Consider the following 21,594-nt stretch of genomic DNA (forward strand, 5'->3'; position numbering starts at 1 on the left):
GTTACTGTTCGACTTGGGGACCCGTTTTTCTGCCAACCCGCTGGCCTGTACGTTACGACTTAATCCTTATATTATTTCGTTTTGCAGGCTTCACTCATTCGGTTCCAGAGAACTCGGAAAGCCTAAGATGATGGGTTCGGCTGGTTGGTTATGTCTTTACTTTAATTACCAGATAAAATTCATAGAAACCTTTTACTTGGACACGCTTCTGGGAACATGTTGCTTACATCAAACACAAAGCAGGTTAGGAGCCGCATAAAATCTTACCAAAAATCGTAATCGTAACATTATTCCTCAGAACAATCTCTTATCGTGGAGTGGATTTTGAAGGTGACGTAAAGGTGATGGAGCCTATCAACACCCACAAGCAGTTTGTAACGACACCCAACACTGAAAGGCTTAACCGCTTACGAGAAACCGATCAATAGTCTCCATATCATAGCAACACTTTTAATCCTTCTTTATCACAAGATGACAAGATCCTTTCAACAAGAATTTTCATACGAAAGGCTGCATAGATGTCGGCAAAACAACATACAGAGTTATTTAAGAAGTAAAGAATCTTTGTTTAAAGAGCAAGGAAAGAAGGTGGATACTTGAACTATTACTATGAGCTTAAACCATTGAAATTAATCATAAAAACCATGTGTGGACATTAAGCAAAGTTGCTGTTCTCAAAAGTATGTGAAACATTTATTGCATATTTCATTTGCAACACCAGAAGCTTCCACCTCCTACTGATCGGTAGACATTGCTAAAATTTTCTTAAGCGGATTGAAAGATACGCATTGGTAGATAAAATAAACACATTGAATGAACGAAGCTAGACTCATACTTGTTGCTGTTGAGCATAGACTCTATTATTATGAAATTCCGTACATTCATCCATTGTATTCTGACACGTGCATGAAGGCGTTTAATTTTAGGTTATTACATGAAAGATTGCACACAGTTTTTTTATCTTACAAAATCATCCTATTTATGCTACGCTATTTAAGGCTATTGTGTCTCTCAGCACCCAAGACAAAAGATATTTATACAAACAAAACAAAACATTCGCCCATTTAACTAAAAACTAACTACCTTTGTCGTCTGCAGGGCCGACAGTTCTTTTCTTCACCAGACAATAATCCAAAGTCTGCCAAAGTCATTGCTTTTCAGTTGACCACACACTCTGACGCTGGACTTTGGAGCATTTTCTAACCCCCAGGTCAACCATTATCCCCTATCAGCAGACCGTTCTGCACACCAGACTGCTGCTACTGGACTTTGCACTGCAGCAATGCGTGTCCATCCTATGCGCATGGAACAGAGATAGTCAATCAGCTTTGCAGCGTATGACCGCTGGCAATGATTAAACAGGGGCTTGGCTTTCCGAGCTGCTGCAGCTTAGCTTCAGACTCAGGGATTATCTCGGGTGCTTCGGGTTCTGCAGCCAATGGATTCGAAACGAAACGAAAGCATCAGCATTATTTGGTGATGAGGACTGGTGACAATGAGCTTTGCGTTGGTAAAAGCTTTCTTTTTTTGGCAATATTATTCTTTTCACCGAGGTGTCAGAGTTTATCTAGGAATTGGGAGTCGTTCGGATGGAATGTACAGACTCGTTTCAAGACCTGAACAGTAATTTTATTTAAAATAAAGATTTTTTTGTATTTTTCTCATATTTCATCTGTCAGCTTAACACTAGGCTATGATATATATATAGCCCAAAAAAACATAATGTCATTACAGAATGATTTATTCTTCATACTTTCTCTCAACATGAGCTTCGTCATAAGCTCAAATATGCTTTAATAAATAAATCAAATAGCAAAACAGACATTTTCAACCATTACAGAACATTTCGTCTCACTGCAACCCTTTAAACCCTTCGAATAAACTGTTACCGCCATGCTCTTTCACTTTACGCAAATCACATAAATCAAACACACCTCTCGAGCTATATTGCTTCTTTATCGGTAAGTATATTTTATTGCACTGCTATCATAATCGTATGGGCGTTTTGTCTTTCCTTGAGCTTTCCCATCCCACACCCACCATCGCATTCGTTACGCACATCGGCGCCATAATATCATACCAAACAATCACCCCAAATCAAGCATCATCAAATTACCTTCACTTCCCAGAATTTTCCCACGACTTTATTGCAATGAAATGCGCTGCCAGATAAGCAGCGAACAATCGAACTGCGAGCAAACTTTTGCGCTCCCAGGTGCTCCCGCGTCCTCTTATCCGGGCACACCAATCAATCTCAGCACGCCTCGTGGCAAATGGGCGTCTGTTTGTGTGTGTGTGTGTGTGTGTGTGTGTGTGTGTGTGTGTGTGTGTGTGTGTTCTGGCCCAACAAAAGGGAAGTAGCAATCTAAACAGCCAAGCCCCACCGGAGAAATCCAATCAATAAATCAAATCGAGATACACTTATACCGAGCTCCCAACGTTCGCGTTTGCGTTCGAATCATAAATCTCCACCTTTTTTAGTCGCCACCGTTTTTTTCTACCTCCCTCTCTCTCTGTCTCTCACTCAATCCAAAAGTACTGCTTACTCACATAGGAATAGGGCGGGGGAAAAGCGGGTAAAGACGCGGTGGCAAAAATGGACTCGTTTTTCTCGGTCGTTTCCGATTCGCTCTGCATGAGGTACTTAACTTGCAGCAATCGCTTCTGATAAAGCTGGCTAAGAGGATAGCTAAAGCGCCGGAAGTAGGATGCTGCACAAATTCCCCGGAGGAATGTATCCGGTCGATCCAATAACGCCACCATGCAGCGGAAGCCGCCTGTTTCGATTGGCTCCGGCTCGGGCGGAATGGATTGGAAATGAAGACTTTTCTAATTCTAGCACAAGATAGATAGAGAGGAGGAGAGAGAGAGAGAGTTTGTTTGACAAAGAAACGAAAGGGAAAAGAGATAGGGGGTGAGATGTGCCACTGCTGGAAAACTATCATAATCTATTGTCGCTCCTGTTGACAGAAAAGATCTTTTTTCCCAGGTTTATTGCTAACTTTTTTTCCCTCCTTTGTGTGTTCTTTTCTACTGTCACTTGCAGATTGATGACATTCATGTCAACACAAATATTGAAAAAAGGCAAACAATCTGACAAGAAAAGCAATGGTAGAGAAACGGTCCTTACTCCTTAAGCGTGTTTTGTAAACACAAACACAAAAAGCTGTTTACTAACGGGTGTCAGTGCAATGCGTTATACAGATACGGATCAAACATTGTCAACTGCAAGGCGTCATTACTCAAATATGATCCCAATAATATGACATAAAGTTATCAATCAATAACGCCTCACATAATGCGATTTTTTCTTTAATATTATTCAGTTATCTATATAATTTTTGTAAATTATAGTAACTTTTGCAATAAAAAAGAGCCAAAACTAACTCCCTAAAAGACTACTCCATTCACAACCAACACTAACCACCTTTACAAAAGACTCTCCAAGCCTATTCCATTACGATTTATTCGATTAAAAGTGACAGCCATCCCCCATCCCAGCTGGCCCCAACCAGATCCCGTCACATTAACCAACAAAACAGCAATTCGTATGTTTGTCCCCTTTTTAGGAAAAACTACACACCGAACCCACAGCTTCCACTTTCACTTTACCGGTGGCACTTTTAGTGACCGCAGCCTGAAATGGGCTTCCAAACAAGTTTCAAGTGAATTACGACCACCGAAATTGGGAACGAATGGGACATGGCCCGGCATCATGTTCGCCAGCTCTCCCAGGGCCACAAATGGAAAACTTTTCAACGCGCACATAAAAAGTTTCCCATCGGTTCCCGCCCAAGTCAGCACACTCGTTGAAATGGGGAACTACCTTCCTCCAACACCCTCCAGAGTCTTCCCACCTCACTCAAGAAGCAGTCATTTCCGTCCATCAGCATCGTCGCGTTTTTCTCCCAGGACACTTTTTTGATGAAAACTTATAGCTTATTTAACTTCTTCGCACTTTTTCAAGCGGTCACGCTGAAGTGCTATTTTGGGGGTTCCGCTCTGTGTTTGTGTGTGTGTGCCCGACGTCCGTTTCTGTCACCTAACAGGACGAGAAAAGTGCACCACATGGGACTGTTTGAAGCCCGCCTTCATCAGTGTCAGACATTGTCCTCCCTTCCCTGTACTTTGCTGCCCACACCCACACCCTGTGCAAGCCATCAAGTAATTTATGAATTAATATAACCAAGAGAGAGCATGATCGCTGTGAACCTGTTGGACCTACTTTTGCTTACGACCAGACCCGCCGAAAACGGTGGGACAATTCATCGTTATCACCATTACTGAGGATGTCCCTTGTACTTTCGCGTGCTTTGGGTGAGCTGTTTATTGTAGCGTCCCCACCGATCCGGACCGTAAGGAAATGGGCGGAAATGGAAATCAAACGGGATAAGGATTTATCATTCACCCCAGTCTGCTGGGAATGCCGAGCCGGGGCATAATTTCTTGTTTATAGTCGTCGCAAATCGTTCGCATTGCCTAACAGCAAGACAGTGGTAGACATTAAATTTGACCAAGCGAACGATACAAAAGCCGCAAGCAGACAGAGAGAGAGATAGAGAGTGAGAGTCGAACACAACAGGACCAAAACAAATTACATTTGAAAAGATGAAGAAACAGACTGTGCGCATCCGTTATTGTTTCGTTGCTCGGCCGCAGTGCTCGGGATGCTATTACGCTCCAGCGCTATTAATATTCATGCTGTCCACAAGTACGTCTTGGTTTTGACCACAAATCAAGATCAACCGGAGAGTACGCTCAAGTGTAATTTAATAAATTCATAAATCTTCACATCGTTTATTACATTTTAGACTTCATTAAGTGCGGATTGTTTGTGAGGGGGGAGAGTCTTGAAAAGGGGATGACTTAATTCACTGACCATTAATCATTAGTTTTAAGTACATTTTCATCGCTTTTTTACAAAGATACGTTTTCCGATTCTTTTCTTCAGGTTTATCAAACAGTTTTAATGAAAACAAAAACATATTGAAACGATCCCTAAAATATTGGAGATAAAACCGTGCACTTTTCTCCACCTGTTTATCACCATTTTTAAGATCAATTTCCTATTTCACACCTGCTGCTAGTGATTACATGATTGATGTTTGCTCAAGTGAATGTACAAATATAGTCGAACTCGTCTTTCATTTGGATCTTCGCTGGTAGTCGTAAAAATATGGAAAAGAGGTACTGTTTAAGGAGTTTTTGAATAGTGAAAGAAAACAGATAATCAGGTATGCGCACTGAAGTACCTAAATAGATGTCCATACGTACAACCTTAACCGTAAATATTTCATACACATTATCTATGACAAGGAAAATTCCAACTAAACTATCTACCCCAAATTCAGCCACCGCTAATTTTTCCTAACCGTTAGGCGATTTTGGAGACACCATTAAACGATACTGATCACGCAGAAAGCCCCCGGTACGGCACCGTGTACAGCACAACACTGGCACAAAACACTGGCCGCAAAGCTCTCACGCGGTAGCAAACTTTTATTGAGAAATACTTCCGCACAACCACTCGCACACGATGGGTTTTGTCATAAATTTTATCAAACTTTGCCCATCAACCTACGAGCTAGTAACAAAAAAGGACAGCCTCTCCGGATCGTGCACGTGCAGTAAAAGGGAACAGAAAAAGTTCGCCCACCCACGTTTCGGAGCAGCTGCAGAAAGGTGTTGTCCACCTGGGAGAGATGAGCTGAGCAAACCGGCGAATGGGTATGTGTATACGTGTGTACCTTTCCACCTACCTGACCGGAAAACGTTGTTCCTTTAAATGCTGCTTCCTTAAAAGTTCTTTTTTTATCGTTTCACTTGTTATCCCTTTTCACGTTAGCGGACTAAGAACATCGCTTCCCCCAAAATTCCCTCCTGTCTGAGTGCAGAATGTGCCCGAAAATGAAATTGAATAACTTTGTTAAAACTTTGATCTCCTTGTTTGAGCTAAGGTGGGCGCTGCACAAAATTAGGTCGATTCCATTGCCGCCCGCACCGTACTTGTTGGGCGGGTTGGTGCTTTGCTGGCCTCCTTCCCCTTTCCCCTGGTCTAAAATGGCTTTCAAACGAGCTGTACAAAACAGTGGCCAATTGTTCTGTGGGCTAAAGAGCTTTCTCCTCTACTTTGCTGCTTTGAGCCTGCAAGACGAGATCGAAGTAGCCGAGAAGATACCGACGAAAAGTCTCACGTTGTGAGGCGCTTTCAAACGTTGCTCTGCTTTGCCACTTTTGCTATCCCTAATCGTAGCGCATAGAGCTATCCTTAGTGGGGTGAGAAAGTTCTTACCAACTACAGGAAAAGAGACACAGTAAGAACTGTGCTACACACGCCCTGTCATCGTGAGATACCGGGCCTTGGTCAAACCGAAATTAATGTTAATTGCCTAAAAGTTTTGCACCACCTCCCTTCTTTGTGTGCCACAGAAAAGCCCCAAGCAAAGTGACTGGCCCATTCTCGGCAGAATGAAGGGGGACATAAAATTAAAGGTTCGGTTGTATACAACGGACAATAAGTTGGACAGTGGGAACATTATGATAATACGCTATGATTAGTTGGTCATCGCTGGCCACACCACGGCCACGGCTTTCAGAGTGAAGATCATTTTCCTTGCTCTAGGTTCCTCGGTCACCCCCAAAAAAGTAGCTCCATTATGCAAAACTAGGATTATCACAATCAATTAGAGCTGCTGATAAAGACGAACCTTCCCGTAATGGGCCAAACCCTCCCTCCTTTTTCCGGCTGCTAATTACTTTCAGAGCAACTGTACAAACTGCACTTAAATGTTAAGAGTCGTCTTTTAGGGGTGGGATATGGCACATTACTGGCACGATTGTTCCTTATTTTAGGTTTCAATAAACCAACGCAAACCAGCCATCCGGACGATTTTCAGTCCAGCTCGATCTTTCCGCTCGTTCCAGCTGCAATTCTAAAGCATCTTCATCTGCTCATAAATGTCAACTTGCGCCGCCTGTGACATCGGTGACAGCTGAAAGAGTTCCGTCTAAAGTTTGTCTGAAGATGAACCCGGCTCTTGAGACCGATTCAGCGGTAGCAGCTTGCGAGATCTTCTCATAACACCGCATCGTGTGCAGCAGCAGCATCGCAACCCTTCCTGCCAACAATTACGGTGATGGTTCCAAATAATGCAACAGCTTCCACCGCCCGCCCATCCGCATCAGTCAATCAACCGGCAACCGCGAACACAATCCCGGAACTTTAGCTGGCTCTTCATAATGGATTACGAACACGAACACGGGAAGTCAAAGTTGTGTGTTGGCTCGTTCCACGTAGATAACGCTGGCGCGTGTGTAAAGCAGCTGGATAGCTGCCAGTTTTCGGCTACATTGTACTCTTTGGAAAAGCGGAAACAGGCTCACTTTTGAGCCGGGTTAAAGTGCTCCAAATTTCTAATTAAACGACAGCGTGATGGATTCTCACACAGCCACTTTCTCACCGCGTTCAGTGCAGGGGTGGAGGGGTTACTACTTTATCTAAATTCAATCATTGCCTCTGCTAACCCTTTGCAAGCTCTCTCCTTTGTTACTATCTTTGTTCTTCCGGGAATGGAAAAGCGGTCGACATTTTTCCATGGCTTTTCAATTAAGAGCTAGGGATGAGGAAGACATACAGTCAACGATTCCCGGGCATGGTGATGCCCTCTCGTTTGCATTTGATCAGTTCTTGCCTTTCCTTCTCCGGCATTCCATTTGCATGCTTCTCTTTCATTATTAAAGAAAGAAAGGAAGAATTAACTCCATTCTTTCGTCTTATTTACGCGTGACCACCGTACACTAATCGGCTTACTAACGCACAAAACCACTACCAAAACAAGAAATCATTTTAGAATTGATAATACACCATAAAAACGACACTCACAAACGAGCTCACGCATTCAAAGGAGACATTTTTAAGCTAAAAAAATCAACGAAAACACTGTACCAAACAAACCCATGACGTCTGGTATGTAGGAAAACACACACACATACATAACACATACACACACACTCATTTAATCTACCAAGCTAAAAAGAAAATATTGTTTTCTTTTTCCCCCCTTTTTTCGAAATTCCCTTCCCCCCCCCCCTCCCCCTTGTTTGCGTACACCTAACAAAAGGTGAAAACTCCCGCTCGGTTTTCCGGTCTTTTGCTCCATTCAGCTTCCTGACGTAGGTGTCGGACGTGAATATGGAACCATATTTATACTGGGCATGAATAAATAATGCTCCCCCCTCCCCCCCCCCCCCCTCTGTTCCGGTGCGCCCATGAAAATGTGAGTCCCGTTTTTCATCCGACGTTCATTCCGAGCGAGTCGGCGAGTCTTGCGCGGGCGTGTATGTTCCCACAAGCGCCGGGTCAAACGTGAGCACAAGCACGCCACCACATTTATGTAGGCTCCGTGACACTTACACACACACACATGCCCCTTTTCTGGATACGTGCCGAGTGGGTGGGTGAGTGAAAGCTTTGCCCTACCTAGACGCCATCATGCGTCGGATGTAAATGCAAACTCTGATTAATAAATAGGACCAGTGCCGCTTTTCGTGGAGATTGGAGCGTTAAGAAAGCCACCGTTTTCCGTTCCGTTGTTTGTAACCGGGTGTTTTATCCGAGAGGGTCTGTGTGTTTGTATGAAGTCGGGATTAAGGGCAGGACAAATACCTGACCACCTAACAGCGGGGTACACGCATGGGGGGAATGGATTTAAAAGGGAGTAGCTTAAGCTAGCCGGTAGCCACTTTCCCGGAACCTTTTACATTAAGCAGTGCGAAAGTAAAGCCTTCCGAGGCCGGGCCCGAGATTAGGAAAACATGGAGATGGAATTAATTTCTGTACTTGCCTGTGAACAGCAAATTTAACCCCACCCGGTTGGCTTGGAATGAATACAATAAGTCGCATTTAATGGCTACTTTTTACATTTAAATTACGGGGCTTAAGGAACTAACTAATTGAAATCTTCGGTAAGCAGCTTCGCGGTACCGATTAGCGAAGGTTTCAATTTCAACATTGACATTATTTGTTATTTTTAGCATTTTGTTGTTGTTTCATGTTTTCACGTGACACAGCAAAACATTAAAGTGACACGCAGCATTGCATCAACAGTTTTGAATGAAATAATGGGGCCCTTCTCGATTCTAGTCAGCTTTTTTACATGGAGTTTGACAGTTGGAGATTGAAATCATGTAAACACTCCATACAAAACCGCACACAAAACTAGCCCTCGATTTTCAGTCTTCAGTCTCAAAACTAGAATTATATTCGAGCACCTGCTCGAAAAAAATGGCAAAACAAGGTGGTGTTTTCATTTATCTCAAGGTGCATTTAAGAGATTAGGTGGTGGAATCTACAATCAAAGAGTATGTAGTCCGGGTGATCTCATAGCATGTTTTTTTATAACCATATTTGAACATTACCTTTACACAGGACGGGTGAACACTTTTACTCAAATAGGCTTCCTGGAGGCTTGACAAATACACAAAACACTCCTAAAATCTTTATTCAGAAGCAGAAGCAATAAAAATCAGCCTTCTAAATACATGCATCTTAAGATAAGCCCACCTGTATATTACACCCACGTGAGCGGCGCTCTGGCACCAATCGAACACGACTTCCGACTCGAACAAACGCATATAATTATATGGAGGTGCACTGTCAGACACAAACAAACAAAACAAACATCGAGTCGAACATGTCAGTTGATACTGTCTGTCATGTTCGATACCCACCTGTGCTGTCAGTACCTTGACTGTCAAACGCTTCATAGCTACAGGAGATATAATTCAATTCGGAACATCTTCAAATTAGTTTATGTTTTTTTCTCTTTTTCTTCTTAAAGTTGTAAGCAAAACATTTAAAATAGTTGTCAATAATGATTGTTATGCTTCACAATGAATTATAACATGAAATATACATGTTTGAAACGTATAAAACTATTACGTGTACATAATGCGTGTGTATGCACTGTATGTGTTTTGGCGTCGACGTTTGTCTACATTTTTCAATATTAAATTTGAATGATTTTTATGTTATTATTGATGTGAATAACTAGTAAATTATTTGTTGAATCTTCCCCCTGCAGCTGGATATTCATTTAAACTATGAAAATGCTTCATTTTCGAGATGAAATATAGGCGTATTGCAGTGCATCATGACAGGTCTATAAGACATCGAACAGCTGACAGAGCACCTATCCAACAAAGTCGTGTTTGTTTGTCTCGTTCGATCCAGATCCGATCCAGAGCGCCGCCTTACCCGGCGCTCTAGCACCAATCGAACACGACATCGAACATGAAAAATGTATGGGATTTGACATGTCTGTCTTGTTTGTTTGTTTGTGTCTGACAGTGCACCTCCATATGATTATATGGGTTTGTTCGTGTCGGATGTCGTGTTCGATTGCTGCTAGAGCGCCGCCTTAGTCAGCTGCTCGAAAACTGCTGTACAATGCAAACAGCTGACAGGCGATAATTTCAGCCTACAAACTTAAAACGGAAAGGGCCCCAATATGAGATACCCTTCTAGACCAAGCCACAATACAAAGTTTTAGTTCGATTCCAGAATAAAGCTATGTAGCATCTTTGTACTATAACTTCACACTTAGACTAATGAAACGTAGAATGAAATCAAACCACAGGTCAATTGTTTGCATTTGCATCGTCTAAGCTTCCCCATTCATCCCACATCATGCAGATAGGACTGAAACTTATACCAACCACTCCACCCAGATTGTTTATACTTTTGAATCTTCTGCCTGAACTGCAAACGAACAGAAACGTTGCACGTCTTAAATCCATTCAAATCTGCAACACACAGTCTGTGGTTTTGTACTGGCAGAACTTTTCACCCAGTTTTGGAGCAACTTGTTCTTGTTTGTGCATGAGCAAACGTCACGTTATAACATTCTTTACCCGTACCTGCTATCTTTTGCTGTGCAGTGAATGCTGTAGTTATGTTATGCAGCCTCAAAACTTTCCGTTTTGAAACTATTTGGTAGACCTTAATTCTGCGCTGTACTTTTGGCGTTCCCATCAAACTAGCTTCGGGATCTCACATTCCGTACACTTCATTGGGTCTCGGAGCAATCGGAAAGGTTTTGATGTAATTAAACATGTTTTGCACAAAAACTTTCCTCTCACAGCTGTACGGTGTGGTTATTATTTGGAGAAAGTTTCATGTTCAAATAACAAACTATACAACGGTTCTAAAGGTTTTGTAAGATGTTGCATGTCAGCATGCACGGCCGAAGCTGAGTGGTTTCACCCCATAAAACCAACGTCTGCCGTAAGACGTAAGACGCAATGTTGCGCTTGCAACCCTATCGGTGCAAATCGGTTCAAAAATAATTACCAATTACATTATCTCTCCACCGCACGTACGACCGTAACGCTGCCGAGCAACATGATCACAGTAGTGGTGCGCAAAACCCAGCATCATACTTTCATAGTTTCCACACGAAGAAACAATTTATTGCCCCCCACTTTTCCCCCTTTTTGTTTAGTGCCTTTGCCCGCTGGTCGCTTCTCCTTCCCGTTGTACAGCAAAGCCAAAACAAAAACCATGAGCGCCACGGCGTACGTGCTCAACAACCGCACTGTTGTTTAAACAAAAAAAGAATGCCCCAACATCCGTCCAGCGATGCCTGGCCAGGCAAAAATGGGAAGTGAAATGGATGTAACGTATACACCCCATTGCAATTACTACGTACGGATACGCGCCGGTATGCGAGTCCGAGCGAGTCCGGTACAAGCTTTTGCGGCCACTGGGTACCAGCTGAGCGCTGAGCGAACATTTCAGTGCTGGCCAAATGCAATTTTCAGTTTGAAAAATTAACACTCAATTAAGCTTTGCTATGAATTTTATTGTGCTTCGCACAGATTGCGGGTGCGCCCTTACGATGGCGATGGTGGTTAGGAGCGGCTGAGATTTGTGCGGAGGAGCTAGCTGGCCGGCTGGTCGTCGCAAGTGGCTTTCACAACGGTTTAACAATCAAACGATAAATGGTGACGCTTAAATATAAATGTCAAATGATTGCTTAATTGCTAGTTGAATCGTGTGAAAGTGTAGTGCCTGCAATCAGTTCTAGATCCTGTTGTTGATATTGTATTATATCTGTATATAAGCATTCCAACTCCAAAAAGAACCCATTAAAAGACTGAACTATAATTGCTTAAACAAAAGATACTTTATACAACTAATAAGAGTAACAGTTTCATTGCTTTCGAATTTCAGAAAACAGGCCCAAAGCTTCATTTACCTTCCATACAGTGCATGCCACAAACATGCTTCATCTCACATTACTCACCATTTTTCATTAATTATCTATCGATCGATCCACCGGCAGCCCGCTTTTGTTTCCTTTGTAATGAATCTCGCGTTGCAGCTACGATTCAATTCGTTTCGATTCCCATTCACTCGTCTCCATTTTCCACGCTCATCTTTCAGGCTGCCACCGATCAACGCAAACAAAAAGCCCACCACCACCATCCTTGAAGATCCGGTAACCTCATTCATCCCTGTTGAAGTAACTCCGGGCCAGCAACTCATTCCAAGCCTGCAGCATCGCTTCTCATTTAACGTCATCAGAAAACACGCAACGAATCGAATACGAAACGAAAAGAAGCAAAAAAACACACACACACAAACAACCAAAACCATCGTCTCACCTTTCCGTGGTAATTCATCTGATCGCGATTAATTTTCTCATTAAATCATTCACAGTGTCTGTTTTCGGGTGAGAAGCATCGGTTTTCCCCGTAAAACTCCCTGTCCCCTCTCTCTACCTCTCTCTCTCCACCTCCTCGGTAGCGGTAACTGAAACCAGCTGACGGTACGCTGATATTGACCGTCGCGTTCTTGCCTACATCGCAACAATGTACGCAGACCAGGAATGCCGTGAAGCAGCAGCCCTGCGTGCGCCATTGCGAGAGATACAATCAAAACTCGTCCCCGTCCCCTCGTCCCCCCGTCCCCCTCCGGGCCATCGATGCCTGGGGCGCGGGGCAAAAGATCCTCTTTCATGTGCTCGTCACGGATTTGTCGTGACGGTTCGTAAAATTCAATTAACTTGCCCGTTGCCCGTCTGCCTTCATCGCGGCAAAGGCCCGGAAGCGGTGCGTTGCCTTCCAGCGGGTTCGAATGTCTGGCGAGCGGTTCTGGTGCCCGTTTAGGCGCGATGAAGAGAGAGAGACCCTTCCCTTCGTAGCGCAGCGCGTGTTGTGCTCATTTCGTACCGGAGGGCCATTTTGACGAAACTAATTGAATGTCGCGAGTTCAATAAGGCACATTTTCAATTGAATTGGTGAGAAAACGGTCCACCGACGACATCACAGTCCCCTGGCTCTCTCGCACAGCGCCATCTCCACCGCGCCACCGTGCTGGAGAGTTGTATGAAAAGTGTCAGGCACAGGCGCTGGTTCTATTTTCGAAACATGCGATCGGTTTTAATGCGTTTGCAATTTGCTCTTACGCTTTTTCGCTTTTTTTGACTGTGTGTGTAGTATGTTGCCCTTTCTCGGGCACAGATGGCATAGGGCGCTTCGGGTGACATGTACATTTTCGAGAATTTATTCTCGCCCTGCTTCGAGACGGCTTTCTGCTTCTTCGTTTGGAGCTGTGGATGAGGCTGGGCCGTATAATCTAGTGAAATGATTCGTCGGAAATGTGTGTAGACACGATTTTCCTTACTTTCCCATGCAACCAAACATCGATTTGTCCATGTTTTAGTTATTAAACACAAACAAAAAATATCATACAAACTCACGCACATGCAACTAGAGCATGGAACTGTGCTAAGCCAACCATACAATCCAACAACTAAACTACTCCTTTTTTGTGCATTTTTTTTGTTTTCCCTCCTACCAGCCAATTGAAAAAGAAAACGCACACAGCTAAACATTTGTGGAATTAATTGATATCAATAAAACATTCCCAGTCGCACACTCGCAACATCAGCAAGTGCAATAACTATTCATCATCACACGGTACGTGACCAATGTAGGCATCGGCACCGAACCGCACCTTTCTAACATGTTCCAATACGCAATGTTATGCTTCAATTGGGGTGGGGGGGGGGGTGTTGGGGGTAAAAAAAGCGACCAAAATCGTTCCTGCGGCATACAGATCAAGCAAAGTGAACGGAGAGAGTGAGGGTTTCAGGCGGAGTGGGGAACGAGCCTATCGTGATAGTTTGTGTTGCAATAAATTCATTTTATCTGAACCGAGCAATGTTTTAATATGTTCTGTCTTTTTGCTTGAATTGATTTGTTCGGGATGGATGGGATAGCAAAAAAAAAAAACAAAAAAAACAGGAATGACCCATTTCAATAAAACTCGGCACAGCTTGGAAAGGGCGAACGAGGTTTGCAGAAGCTTTTGCCAAATTGCGCAATACTTTACGATTGTGATATTAGCATTATTTTCATTCCATGGCATAAAATAGGAGATTAAACATTTTCTGAAAAAGATTATTGATACTGCTACAAACGTTTTAATGCGAACAATTGAGATTTTTTCTTAGCGATCGATAAAACAACGAGATATACAACAATGCAAATAATCGTACAGCAGACATACGCATCAAAAAGCGTGGAATTAGCGAGGAAATTGAATAACTGGTATATACTTTTTTGCTGCATACATCAACATCGGTACACTAGAACAACAGTTTTTATGTTTTTTTTTTTTTTTTGCAAAAGTGCAATAACATGTGAGCTTGTTTTGTTGCACGATTAAACCCGGTTTTTTTTTAAAACAAAAAACACAAATGAAACAAAAATCAATACTAAAGGCAGTCACAAGGACGAGTGAACAGTTTACACAACCATTAAAATAACCCGCCATACAAATTGTAAAACAATGCTCGATGGAACAAAAAGCGTTGAAACGTAATACGCTCGGACGTCTGTTGGTAACAGATGTAGCTGCTATCTTTTTGCTAATTGATTTTCCCCGAAGATAAAACAACAAAACAAAGCAGTGCCAACGACGAGGAAACAAAAGAGGAATAAAATAAACCGTACAACCGTGAATGTGAAACCTCATAAACCGGAGGATGTTGATTAAAATAAAAAAAAGGTAAAGTAGCAGCCAATGAAAAGAGAATTAAGTACAAAAAACACATTCAAAAGAATTAAATACAAAGTTCCATGAACTCAGTTGTTTGAGTCAAATTTCTACCTTGTTTCCACGTATACTTTTCGAGAAATAAGACCAACAACATTTATGTTTGGCTAAAAACAAGCTCAAAATCACTTCATTCCTTATCCAAAAAACCATCCCAAAACGCACGTCCAGCAATAAACAAACAACAGTATGCCCAACGTCATGGAAAAATGCTCCCTTTCCCGCTTGGCTCGAAGGACACTTTGGTTACAATCGTAACAATCACTCATATCTACACTCCGACGTGATGCAACCGTAACCCGTGAAGACACTGTTTCCCAACCCCAGCACAAGTACACCGGTGCACGGCGAACCAGGGCGGCAATCTGCTTCCAGCAAGGCACCAGACCACGTGATACCATGCTCCGAAGTAGCATCCATAAAAATGAAATATGACGGTTGACGGTTGCATCGCGCTACATTGTCACCCGCACACACGAGGCTACCTTGCGTATCCAGCCACTACGGCGAAGCAACAGAGAGCCACTCTAACAAAGTACTGTGCTGCTGGTCGTGCGAGATACGGTGCCCGGGTGACTGAACTGACTTAAAGCGTTTCTAAACTGACAACAAACTGTATTAACTTCTGTGCGTCCTGATGGGTGGTTTCCGTTTCGCTGTAAAATCGTATTTGTTACTTATCTTCACAAACTACTAGGCGTCTCCATACTCCCTTTTTTCCTCGGACCAATCATATTCGTTCCAGCCACACACACAACCGAATGCTGCCCCATCTCGAATAGCTTCCAGCTACGCGTACGGTACAAACGGCTCTTTTCGCTGGAAAAGAAACCCCCTTCGTTTCAGAAACAATTTAATTTCCGCACGTAAATAGACCAACACAACCAACTCGGCGCATGGTTGTACAGCTCATGCATTGTTTAGCGCGCGCAAACAGTGCTACACCGTCAGCCCCCTCCAAGTAACCGAACCGTTCGCCCCAAACTTTCCAATTTCTTTACTCCACCGCTGTTCGCGCGCTTCGACCGTAAACGAGAGTTTGCTTAATTCGTTCCGTTGCGAAACAAACAGAGAGCGCGCGGGCGCCCGTTCCCCAAGCTATTACTCTAAATGTGTGCTAAATGAGCTCGTTACTTCAACGTTTCGCTTTTAGCACTATATACACGAGAAATAATGAGCTTTTTCCCTTGTCTCAGCTGTGGCTGCTGTGTCCCATCCCTTCCCCAACCAGGGCGAACTGGAAACTCAATCACCAAACGGCCGCTCGCACCACTCTGCGTCAGTCAGTGATTAACACCCCGAAATAGGTCATTCCTTACTACGGCAACCCTGACAGATTGCGCCTTTTCTCACAAACTTTTCTCACAGCCAACGCGACCAGCGCGTGACAGCGTTGACAGCTCATCAATAAGTAATCTTCCGTTGTGGAAAGATAAGCGTCAGCGCTCCAACGTCCAAATCGGACGACTTCATTATTGAAACGGACTAGCAGGGGCTTGAAAGCATTCACAAATAAAACCGTGCATTTTTATTCCCAAGCAAGCTTTTCTATACTTTTCACTTTCCCGCTAGACGCCGGAATTAATTAGAAAGCAGCTGTCAGGCTAAGATGGAACTGCCGATTGACTTTACAATTGATTTTACCACTACCAGGCAATGCTGATGACCGCTGCTGATGAATCAACAGAAGCGAACCAACGAAGAAGAAGAAAAAAACACCCCAAAACACGTCACAAATCATGAAAGCTGTTTAATTGCACGAAGGTTCAAACTTTTTGCACGGCCCTCCATCGGTCACGATTGGTGTCAACCGATCATTAATGGGTTTATGCAATTAACTGAATAATTGATGATTCATGTTGTACGTTCACGGTGATCGGCATCGATAAAAATTGATTTCACATCAATCCGAACGGTGCCGTGTCAATTGCGTTTGGGGGTAATGGCGCATTTTGGCCCAGTTTTTTTTTTTTTTGCTGTTTGCTGTTGTTCCAATTTGAAGGAATGTGTTGCAGTGTGGCAAACAGTCATAACTTAATCGCCTCATTGTTTCACACAACGGTGCGGGTTTTGAGCACCGTTCAAAAGTCAGAGATTGTTTCACCAGCGATAAAGCCAACCGGTGGTCACTAGTGATATTTACTGTGTTTAATCATGTTGATAGATTGCGTCGCTTAATTGCCGAACCTTTTAAATCCCTGATTATTTATCACAAAATGGCTTCATTTTAAATTTCTTCCATTATTTTGAAACTGAATCGACATTTCTCAACTATTAAATCGTTATATCGTTGTATGGAACGAAATACACCTCAAAGCACTCGTTGAAAGTAGCCCACAATTGCTCTTTTATGTGTTTACAACCGCTACTTCAAGTGACAGCCACTTGCTGTTGAGTGAAGAGTACTTAAAACAAGTAAACAACAACAAATCAAAAACTGTTTAATACGTTCCACACGTTCACATGTAGGTGATTTTCATAGTATCCTCTGTAAAGCGGCCTTCGTGCACCGACAAAACTCACCACGAATTCTCAATCAACTAAATTACTCAGATATGCGTCCCGAACACCGAAATGTAATTCACCACTCAAGCTGTGCAGCTTAGTGCCCCCACAGTTCGCAGAACTTTACCATGTCTGCGCGGTAATAGTTGCCTCGGAACACAACCCGTCGATAGCGTTTCTCACTTCACGGAAACGGCACACCCATCAACTTGATAGCCCGCGTCGGTTAAGCTGATATTCCAACTCGACCAACGACCGTTGGCGACCAACTCCAAAATGCCAACTTAACTGCATCATTAATTCCAATTCGAGCTTTCCGGGGTTTGGCCATCACACACACACGAGAAGCGTTGCCCGTTGCTAGTAATTTACAGACAAACAAAACCAATTCCAATGAAACTGCGCTGTGAAAACGGGGAAAGCTTTGCTCATCTGCTGCTAACACGAGTCGCACCGGTGTTAGTTAGCGATGCTACTGTTCCACCCGATGCGCTCTTACTAATTCGCTCGAAACTCTGCGAACCAATTCTATCTTACTGGAAATGGTATTATACCGGCATGATTATTGTTCCGATCTTGCGAGCATTCTTGCTGGATGCATTAACCGTGAAAGCGTTCGATTCCCCGAACAGCCGACTCACCACCAACGTAACACGACATGGTTGCACTGCGTAACAGCACACCAATAGATGCATGCTTTTGCGGATAGGAATTCGTGTGGCTGTGTGTATGTTATTTGGGCACCACAAATTTGGCGGGTGTTGCAGTTTATCATTTCGGCGTACAAAACCGGGGTTATAGATATAGCTTTTTAAGTTAAAATTCATACTAATGCAGTAAAATTGATTTAACTATTTCTAATCATAACGAAATCATTTCAGTTGTTCATATAGCAACCAACAAAATATAAATTAAATTTTCATCAACCCATTTTGTTGGCCAATATCATCGAATTAATCAACCATAACATAACACGTACTTTTTTGTACTTCCCACTAGCACTGTTTATTGAAAATTCCTGCTCAAATACCATGCACCGGGGTGGTATGTCAGTTCGTTCAAATTATGACTCGACTGTTCATTTGAAGTGTTCAGCAATAAATCGGGCGGGCAGACAGGGAGCGACTTCCAAAACCCACAGTTCCAGCCATAAGCGTGTGAAGCCGTTTGATCCCAAGAGAATAATAGCCTTCCGCAGTCAGTGCTGGATGCAGTGGGAGCATTATGAAGCAATATGAAAACAATCTCCTGCGGTGTCGTTTTGCGATGGCATTGACAGTGAATTACTAACATGAAAGCTGAATGTGCTTTTTACTCTCAGTCAAGTTTTCTCCCTTTAAGGCTCCATGGTCCTTAATCGAAACAATCCAAAATTGGGACAATTTGCTATCAATGACAAGGAACCCCACCCCACCGTCATGTTGAATAATATACTCCCACCAAGGCTATCCATTCTCATGCACATCCCATCACAAATGCCATTTAATAAAGTGGGAATTTCGGGGCCACAAAATCCTCAATTTAGACCGAAAACCCTCGAAACCCTGCTCAACCCATCAGCTAGACAACGAACCAAATCGTTTCCGAGCATTGCGAGCAGCATACTTGCCCCTAGCCCTAGCCCTACCACCATCATCCTCATCATCATCATCACGGAAACCCTGCCAGACAGTAAAGATTATATCACCCTACCATTCATTTATATCATTATTGATGGTGACGAATGGATAGGTTGCCTTTTGGAAAAAGCGCTCTCCGGAAACCTCGACCAATCTGCAACCGTTGCCGGTGCGGATAATCGAACTACCACCACCTCCTGGATGGGTGGTGGAGATTGGTGGTGGAGATGTCTTACTCGGATGGGTTGAAGATTGATGATCGGGTGTTGAAATTTATTATCTCCACTCATCCCCGCTCCGTCCATCTTGTTTTCGATCATTTTTATGTGCGATATTCAAATGGCGTCTACTATTCCTCGCATTTGACCCGAGTGAAGTATGCTGCTTGTGGAGCGGCACGAAATCAAAGGTGGCGTAGCTCGAAATCCTTAATTAAGAAAGCTCCCATTTATCATACTTCTCCGATGTCAATGAATGTGATGTGATTGTTTATTATGTGCCGTACTGAGAAAATGAAGCAAATAATTCGATCTCTATAAGTGTATCAATTGTAAGGTTATATGAAGAATCGGATTGCACTTTGTCAAAAATCGAACTTCCCATCCAACTCACTGTGAGTGCACTCAACCACTGAAAAGCCCTTGTAGGTTGCCCTTTTCCCAGCAATCGCTTGACTGCACTGCAAAAGCTTTCAAAACTCACGAAAACTTCAGCAAACTGCAACCGACTTGCTGCCAATCTTTCAAGCACAATTGAAAAAAGGTTTTATTTTTCAATCTACTCTATGTTTCCACCCCACTGCTCGGCGGGGTGGAAAATGTGAACCGCAACGCTTCAATGGTTCACAATTAACACCCCCACTGTGTCTGTCTAGACCCTGGATGTGCCCCAATGAAGTCTTCCAATGCTCATCGATTGCAACCAAAAAAAAAAAAGAAATGATTTCAAAGTCAAACGAAGAATCTACCCTGCACTTGGTTCGTGGTACAGCCGCTTACGCTTGTGAAGTCGCTCGAAACTAAAGACTATTAGCGAGCGTTCGAACGTTCCCTTCTTGGAGGTGGCCGCGCAGCCAGCCGAACCGGGCCGAACTTTTCCACCGTTTCGCATTTGTTCTGCGAAGATATTACTACATCTTTCACGTCATCGGCAAGCAGCTCTCAAGATAATTGCACCGAAGGAGCCGGAAACCCCTGGAGCAAACTGTTACGAAACTGGTACCGGTACTGGTTGTCATGTTTTCTTTTCGTTTTATTTCCTACAAAAACCTAACCGGGGCAAAAACTGAGTTTTCCCAAGCACCACAAACAAGACAAAGAAGGTAAGGGAGTTGTAAAGCTCTTCTTTGAGCGCAGAAGAAATCGTGGCCCAAAATGTTACCGCCGAAGAGATATGGGCAGAGATAAATGGCATGATAATGAGATCTAATTAATTCAAAACCATGCAAATTGCACAATTTACGTGTTTTCCGGCGTTCTGGAATGGGAATGACGATAAAATGCTAAAACCGTTGTTCGGAAGGATACTCATAAATATAGGTTGAATACTCTCTTTTCCTAATTGCGCGTATTTTTGTTCTAAATCTGTTGGATGTCGGGCAATGTCTTATTTGGTTGAAGCTCGTTTAAATGGCATTTCGATTTGGTTAGTTTAAAATTTTGCCCTGTTCTATACTATAGTCCCTACAGTCCTTAGAAAGTATCTCATGTTTCATTCCATTTGTGAAATCTTTCCTTGCGTTCTCACCAAACAGAGAGCAATCGGCTGTCCAAAAGCCTCGCCTCTTTGTTGTCAATTGAATTAAGCAGACATTTAACAAGCAACTCTTTATGCTTGAACAACAGTTTTACGGAAGGGTTTGCTAATGGATTGGATCTTCTTTCTTCTCTGCACAACACGACACAACAAAATACATACATCGAGTGTTTTCGAAAACAATAGCCATTTATTGCAAAATTATTGAAATTCTTTTCCATGTTACTTATTGTTGGCAGAGTGTTTCAAGAGGCTTCAGAATAGTTGACAAACAAATAAATTAATGATACTAAAATTTGAGTCACATTGCTCACCACAAAATCGTGTTAACGTTCAAAAAGAACGTATTGCATACCTTCAGGCGCTAGACTTCCAGTAGCTGTTTAATCACTTTCTGTTCATTTGTTCTCAATGGATGTGAACAATTGCTTACATTCTGACAGCAAACCAAACAATCCACACATGTGTCAAGTACTTCAATTTTCTCCTGCTCGATTTTAACATTCTTCCCACCCATGTTAATGGACTTTTCATTGTGTGCCAATCGCACGATCGCTACTAATAATGTGAACGATTTTTTTCCTGTACATC

The sequence above is a fragment of the Anopheles arabiensis genome, chromosome 3 (assembly GCF_016920715.1).
Source record: "Anopheles arabiensis isolate DONGOLA chromosome 3, AaraD3, whole genome shotgun sequence".
NCBI lineage: Eukaryota > Metazoa > Arthropoda > Insecta > Diptera > Culicidae > Anopheles > Anopheles arabiensis.